Here is a 7,300-nt window from a genome sequence, read left to right as displayed (position 1 = left end):
CACCAAAGGTAATTTTGTTGGTAGGTAGAACCTGAGAATGTTGTATTTTGAAAGAATGTGGATGATATCAGGACTTTAGGTGGCAAAAATCATAGAAAGTTTCACAGAGAACTTTACTGACCTGTCTTGATGACCAGGAAGATACAAATGTTAAGAATAATAGCAGAAAGTGGAGATTGAGAGTATAGAATTTCAGTAGGAAATAGACTCAATAAAAATTAAGCAGCCAGGCAGTGATGGCCCATGCCTTTAATCACAATGCTTGGGAGGCAAAGGCAGGTGGATCTGTGTGAGTCTGAGGCTAGCCTGGGCTACAGAGTGAGTTCCAGGATAGGCACCAAAGCTACACAAAGAAACCCTGTCTCAGAAAACAAACAAAACCCCATAAATTATTATGCCTGGCAGTGGTGTTGCACACCTTTAATCCCAGCACTTATGAGGCAGAACCAGGTGGATCTCTGTGAGTTTGAGGTCAGCCTGGGCTACCTGGTGAGCTCCAAAAAACCAAAAAAATGAATGAATGAGTGAATGAATAAATAAATAAATAAATAAATAAATAAATAAATAAATAAATAAATAATAAATACATAAATAAGCTAGAGGCCATTTGTATGATATTTTGACTACAAAATTTTATTTGGGTTTAAGTCATGGAAGGGTTAAAGAAGGTAATTCCTACTCCTAGAAAGCAACTTCATACAAAACCTGCTGCACCTCAGGTCCAAGCATGTCAGTGTCCATCTGAATTAAGAAGTCAAGCTTTGCAGGATCACCCATCATCTACTTGTCCTGGAAACAAGAAAGAATCAATATTTAACATCATGGATTCTTAGTCTGGGGTTCAGATCAGCATTGTTGCAGAATTCTATGTTTAAGAGTCAGAAACCCAGTGAGGAGACTGTGAGAGTCCATCGCATGAAGTTGTGAGGATGAAGCCTGGTATTACTGGTTTTTGTTTTTTAACTCTTTACTCTTTTGGGGGCCTGCCACTCAGCTCTCAAATAAATCACACACAGGGAGGCTTATTCTTTTTTATAAGTGCCTGGCCTTAGTTTTGCTTGTATCTAGGCAGCTTTTCCTAACTTAAGTTCTCTCATGTACCTTACACGCCTGGGCTTTTATCATTCTCTATTCTGTATATCTTTCTTTACTTTTCACTCCATGGTTTGTAGTGTAGTAGGGTGGCTACCCCCTGGTGTCCTCTCTTTTTCTTGCTCCTTCGTTTTTTCTTTTCAGTTTTCTCTTCCAATTTGTTCTCTCTGCCAGACAGCCCTGCCTAACTTTTTCTGCCAAGCTACTGACTGTTAGACAAGTTGATATTTTAGACAGGCAAAGAATCACAGCCTCACAGAGTTAAACATATGCAACATAAAAGAATGCAAGTTACTTTTGTATCTTAAAATAATTGTTCCACAGCATAGACAAATATAACACATCTTAAAATAATATCTTGCAACAGCCTGGATTACATTTTGTGACCACATGATGTTGGGATACCTAAGGTATGGGACATCACCCATGGAGCACTAGCTGCATATATGGAGATGAAGTAAAGGGAGAATTATATGAGAAGTTGCATGAATAAGGCCATCTGAGCCTGTTGATAATAAATCCTCATGCATCTGAGATAGAGGTAGAGAATTTGATGTCTGTCCTGCTCTATTTCAGTATTGTCTTTGCCTAATCTTCCCTTGGTATGTCTCCATTTCTCTATGTTATATTTTAAATGGTATTCTGTGCCATTGTATTTTGGAAAGTTATAATCCATTTTCTGATTTCACAAATGTCACCATGAAGAGACCATATCATGTATGTCAGAAGAGGATTTGAATATTTGAAGTAGTGTAGGGGATGTTGCAAACTATGAGGATCATTGAAGTGATTAAATGCATTTTCTTCCTAGATGATCATGAGTCTATAGGTACCTGGTTTAGAATATTTTTGATTGAATGAAAAACCTCTCAGACACAAGAATCTATGTGAACATGTGTCTCCCCTTGGTGACTTTCTTTTGATTGCATCTTTAGTAGGAGGAGCCTTTTGGAAGAAAATTCCTCACTAGTTGTGTGATATGCATCTCTATAGCCTCAACTGATTTCCTGTTCTTTGTACTGAGTTGCCATTGAAACGAATCAGCCAGCTTCCTTTTATTGTCATGCCTTCACCACTATTAGAGATTCTATCTCTGTATCACATAAAGTTGAATAGAAGCAATTGCTATTCAGTGCTAAGGCAGTTTGTTAGCCTGATCTTTTAATTATGTTGGTTATTTTTAAATAAAAGGTTTGTCTGTGTAGCCCAGAGTGTCCTGAAAGGAGTTCTGTAACCCAGGCTGGCCTGGAACTCAGAAATCTCCCTGATTCTGTCTCCCAAGTCCACAGACTAATGTGAGTAATTAACATTCCTGGCTGTTTTGCTTTTATATTATTGAATGATGGGCTTGGGATGTAGGATTTTGTAAATGTCAAGCATATGCTGTTGTACTGAGCTCCACACATACCTTGAATTTTTAAATTTGACACAGGTTATCATTCTATTTCTCTATTTGGCATGCATTTATGATATTAACATTCTTGAGCCTTCTGAGTCATTGCATTGCAGCTGCATGAACTTCCTCCTGCCTGTTACATTTGTTTTGAATTTTGAAATGGATGAGTATTTTATCTGAATGCATGGATATGCACCATGTGGGTACTTGATCCTCACAGTGATCAAAAGATGGTCTCAGTAACCCTGAACTTGGAATAAAGGATAGTTGTGTTCCCTCATAGAAGTATTGGCAATTGAGCCCACCTCTATGCAAGACCAGCAAGAGCTCTTTACTAGCTTCCCTTCTCTCTTGTATAATCTGTGTTGATTATTTATGGTCAACATTTATATGGCTAATGCTTTCATGTTTCCCTTTATAACTATTTAAATATGCAGTAATTTTTGGTAAATTGTTACTATGTTATAGTTTGAATTGTGGCACTTCAGGATTCTTGAGGAATACAAAACTAAAGTAAATGCATAACTCTTTGTAGGAACTTCAGTAAAAACTTCCTAGTTCTTTCTTTCTTGTTCTGCTGAATTTTGCTTGGGAGACAGGGTCTCAACATGCACTATAGGATTTCCTAGACCTGACTGCATAGACTAGGCTGGGATTCAACTCAAATGCAGATATACCTGCCTCTGCCTTCTGAGTCCTGCCATTAAAGGAATGAGCCAATATACCCAGTTTGTCCATCTTATTTTTCCTTATAGTTAGTAATTGTTGATACAATTTCTCTGATGTGTACTCTATACTGTTGATCTGTTTACTTGTCTCTCTATATTTGTTAATAAGCATTGCTCTTGCAAGGTGATATCTCACTCAAAGGGTACAGAAATGACAGAAGTGATCCTCCTATTCAGCTTCCTTCAAAAGGGACTTGTTGATTACCTATAATTTGTATGTCATGAAGTAAGTGTGGGGAGCATCAGAATTACATATCTATACTCTCAAAGAAGTATACATTTACAATGATGTAAGTATTATGGTTTCTCTTGTACACATGTATGGGATATTTTAGAATGCAGTGACCTATGATGATGTTCATGTTGACTTCACTTGGGTGAGTGGACTTTACTGGATCCTTCCCAGAAGAATCTCTACAAAGATGTGATGATGGAAACCTACAGGAACCTCACTATTATAGGTAAGATAGATTTTTCTTCACATATTAAAATGAGAGGACAACTGTTCTTAGGTTTTGGATGCTTCTGTGTAATTTGATTGAGAAAGAATATTAGGTGAATAAATCAGTCATATTCTAAGTTTGACTGAATATAGTAACATAAATTTTGGACAGTTTTAAAGAAAATAACATATTTTCTGGTACTTTATCTTAGGATACAATTGGGAAGACCATAATACTGAAGAGCAACTTCAAAGTTCTAGAGGAGATGGAAGGTAATTTTCTTGTGCATGTTGATAAAAATGTGCTTCTACAGAAATTAAAATGTGTCCTGGAAGTTTTAACCACAAGCAACAGTGTAAAGGAGCACTGATTAAAGTATAGCAATGATTATTAAATTTTCAGAAAACCATATATCTCTACTTTAAGTTATTGAAATAAATTTACAAGGCATTCTTAAAAAAAAGACAAGGGAAAAATTCCTTAGCAGATACCTCAATTTGAATCATAGTACCATGGGAAATATGCTATAGAACTGGCAATTAATTCATTTCATACTACTCATATTATAAAATTATACATAGTGAAGAGGTGATAATTATATTTTTAGAGCTTTTTAATAAGCAAATAGTGAATAGTAATGGTAATGTAGTTTGTAAACTTGTTGTGATTGTGCTGCTAAGAGAAGGGGCCGTTAGAGTCAAGAGTCTACTGTCAGTTATTGTGAAGAAACCTTAACAGTATAGGAAAATTTATTAATGCAATGCAGATGATGAAGCTCTGTCACTTTCCAATTTTCTTCAAATATATGAATAACTTCATATATAAAAATATTCTGTATATGTGAATCATGTAATAAAGGATATTCCCAACACAAGTATCTTCACAGATGCAAACCAACTCTTAATAAAGTGGAATAAGATGAGTGTGAACAATGATAAAACCTTAATATCTCATTCTTCTTTACAACTGAACAAAATTGTAAAATTAATTCATACAGATATAAAGATTAAACAGTGTATTAGATGTGATAATGTTTTTACATGTCCCATAATTTTTGCAGTCATGAACAAAATCAAACTGGAAAGAAACATACTATATACACTCAATGTATTAAAGATCTTTTATATCCCAGTACTCTTCAAATGTATGAAAAAGAAGATACTGGAGAGAAACCCTATGAATATAATCAATGTGGTAAAGCTTTTGAATTTCAAAGCCATCTTCAAGAACATAAAAGAAAGCATACTGGAGAGAAACCCTATGAAGGAAATCATGGTGATAAAGCCTTTTCATGTCAAAATAGTCTTCAAATGCATAAAAAAAACCTCATATTGGAGAGAAACCCTGTGAATGTAATCCGTGTAGTAAAGCCTTTACACAATTCAGTAGTCTGCAAAAGCATACAAGAACCCATTCTGGAGAGAAACCCTATGAATGTAATTTGTGTGGTAAAGCCTTTGCACAATTCAGTTATCTTCAAATGCATACAAGAACCCATTCTGGAGAGAAATCCTGTCAATGCAATTTATGTGGTAAAGCCTTTACAATTCAGTTATCATCAAAGGCATACAAGAACACATACTGGAGAGAAACCCAATGAATGTAAAGAATGTGGTAAAGCCTTTGCATATCACAGTCATCTTCAGAGGCATAAAAGAACACATACTGGAGAGAAACCCTACGAATATAATCAGTGTGGTAAAGCCTTTATAAGTCATAACCATCTTAATAGCCATAAAAGAACACATACTGGAGAGAAACCATATGTTTGCAATCAGTGTGGTAAGGCCTTTGCCCTTCACAGTCATCTTCAAAGGCATCAAAGGCCACCTCCTGGAGATAAACCATATGAATGTAATCAATGTAGTAAAACCTTTGTATGTCACAAAGTTTTTCAAACACATAAAAGAAAACATACTGGAGAGAACCACTATGAATGTGATCATTGTGGTAAAGCCTTTGGACGTCAAAGTCATCTTAAAGAACATAAAAGAAAGCATACTGGAGAGAAACCCTATGAATGTAATCATTGTGGTAAAGCCTTTTCATGGCACAGTACTTTTCAAATGCATAAAAGAACACATACTGGAGAGAAACCCTATGAATGTATTCAGTGTGGTAAAGCCTTTGTAAATCACAATCTTCTTCAAATGCATAAAAGAACACATACTGGAGAGAAACCCTATGAATGTAATCAGTGTGGTAAAGCCTTTGCATTTCATCGTAATCTTCAAATGCATAAAAGAACACATACTGGAGAGAAGCCCTATGAATGTAAAGAATGTGGTAAAGCCTTTGCATATCACAGTCATCTTCAAATGCATAAAATAACACATACTGGAGAGAAACCCTATGAATGTAATCAGTGTGGTAAAACCTTTGCACATCACAGATATCTTCAAAGGCATAAAAGAACACATAAGAGAGACAAACTCTATTAATGTAATTAGTGTGGTAAAGCCTTGACATGTCATTACAATCTGCAAATACATAAAAGAACACATACTGGCGAGAAAACATATGAATGTAATTAGTGTGGTAGAACCTCTGCACAACTCAATTGTCTTCAATATGAAATTTCAATATGCACCTATATGAAAAAGTTGTGGAGGCCATCTGCTTATAAAGTATTTGTTAAGCCTTTAGGCAACACACATATAATCAGTTACAGAAGAGTATGTTTTAAATAGAAAAGTATTTGACAGTGTCAAAAAATGTTCAGGCATTATGGTGTCTGCTTTTATATTGTTTACAGCAAAGCATTCATGGAAAGTTTTATGAATTTATGAAGCCTTTTGTATAGGGTAAATGAGGCAGCCACTTAAACAAACACTGACCCTGAAAATAGGGCCAGTGAATGACACACCTTTTGGCCCTGAAATCAGAGTGAAAAACATCCTGACATTAAAATCAGAGTCAAAGAAACACACTTTGTTCCTGAATCCAGAACCAGTTATAACAAATTGAGTTGTAGCTGAGAATAAATGGACATCTCTGTTAGAAATTCTAATAAAGCGGAACAGAAAATGAATTGACAGCTCTGCTGAGAAACTCCCTCAGGTGAGTGCAGAACAGCAGCAATGGACATTTCTCTTGGGAAACTCTCTTAGCAGTGTGGAGCTGAGTTCAACTGTAAGGGCTCCCTGTTGGAGACGAGCAGGATTAATACTTTTGCATGGAGACAATTTTCCACTGAAGCACAGCATCAGGTGTAGTCTGACTTCTCAATATTCAGGTTATCTTCCCTCACAATAGGAGGTATCCAGGATATCTTCCCTTCAAAGCTCTAGTTAATGGCTGACTTCTGACAGTTAGGGTATCTTTCCTTTCAGAAGTGTAAAAACTTGCACTATTTTTTATTTTTTTGCTTTTTCGAGACAGCGTTTCTCTGTGTAGTTTTGGAAATTGAACTACAGATTTAAATGATAATGTAACCATTTTAGATATTGTCCTTCTCTTAAATTTCATTAAATAACTAATTCAGATATAAAAATTTATGTATTTGTATTATTTCCCTTTCTGTTGTGATATAATGTCCAGATTAACTTATAAACCAGTATAATTTGGCCATTAGTTTCAACAGGATACAAGATCAGCATGAAAGTGTAAGGCAATAATTGTCAGACATGGCAGCTAAAGCA

General features: G+C 35.6%; 1 pseudogene; it reads left to right on the top strand.

Annotated features, from left to right (window-relative positions):
* The first annotated feature begins 2,974 nt into the window (after positions 1-2,974).
* On the top strand, positions 2,975-6,178 carry LOC131901103 (zinc finger protein 431-like; annotated as a pseudogene).
* Positions 6,179-7,300: the final 1,122 nt, after the last annotated feature.

This window comes from Peromyscus eremicus, unplaced genomic scaffold (genome assembly GCF_949786415.1).
Source record: "Peromyscus eremicus unplaced genomic scaffold, PerEre_H2_v1 PerEre#2#chrX_unloc_2, whole genome shotgun sequence".
NCBI lineage: Eukaryota > Metazoa > Chordata > Mammalia > Rodentia > Cricetidae > Peromyscus > Peromyscus eremicus.
The sequence above is the reverse complement of the archived record's forward strand: the minus strand, read 5'-3'. Positions and strand labels throughout refer to the sequence as shown.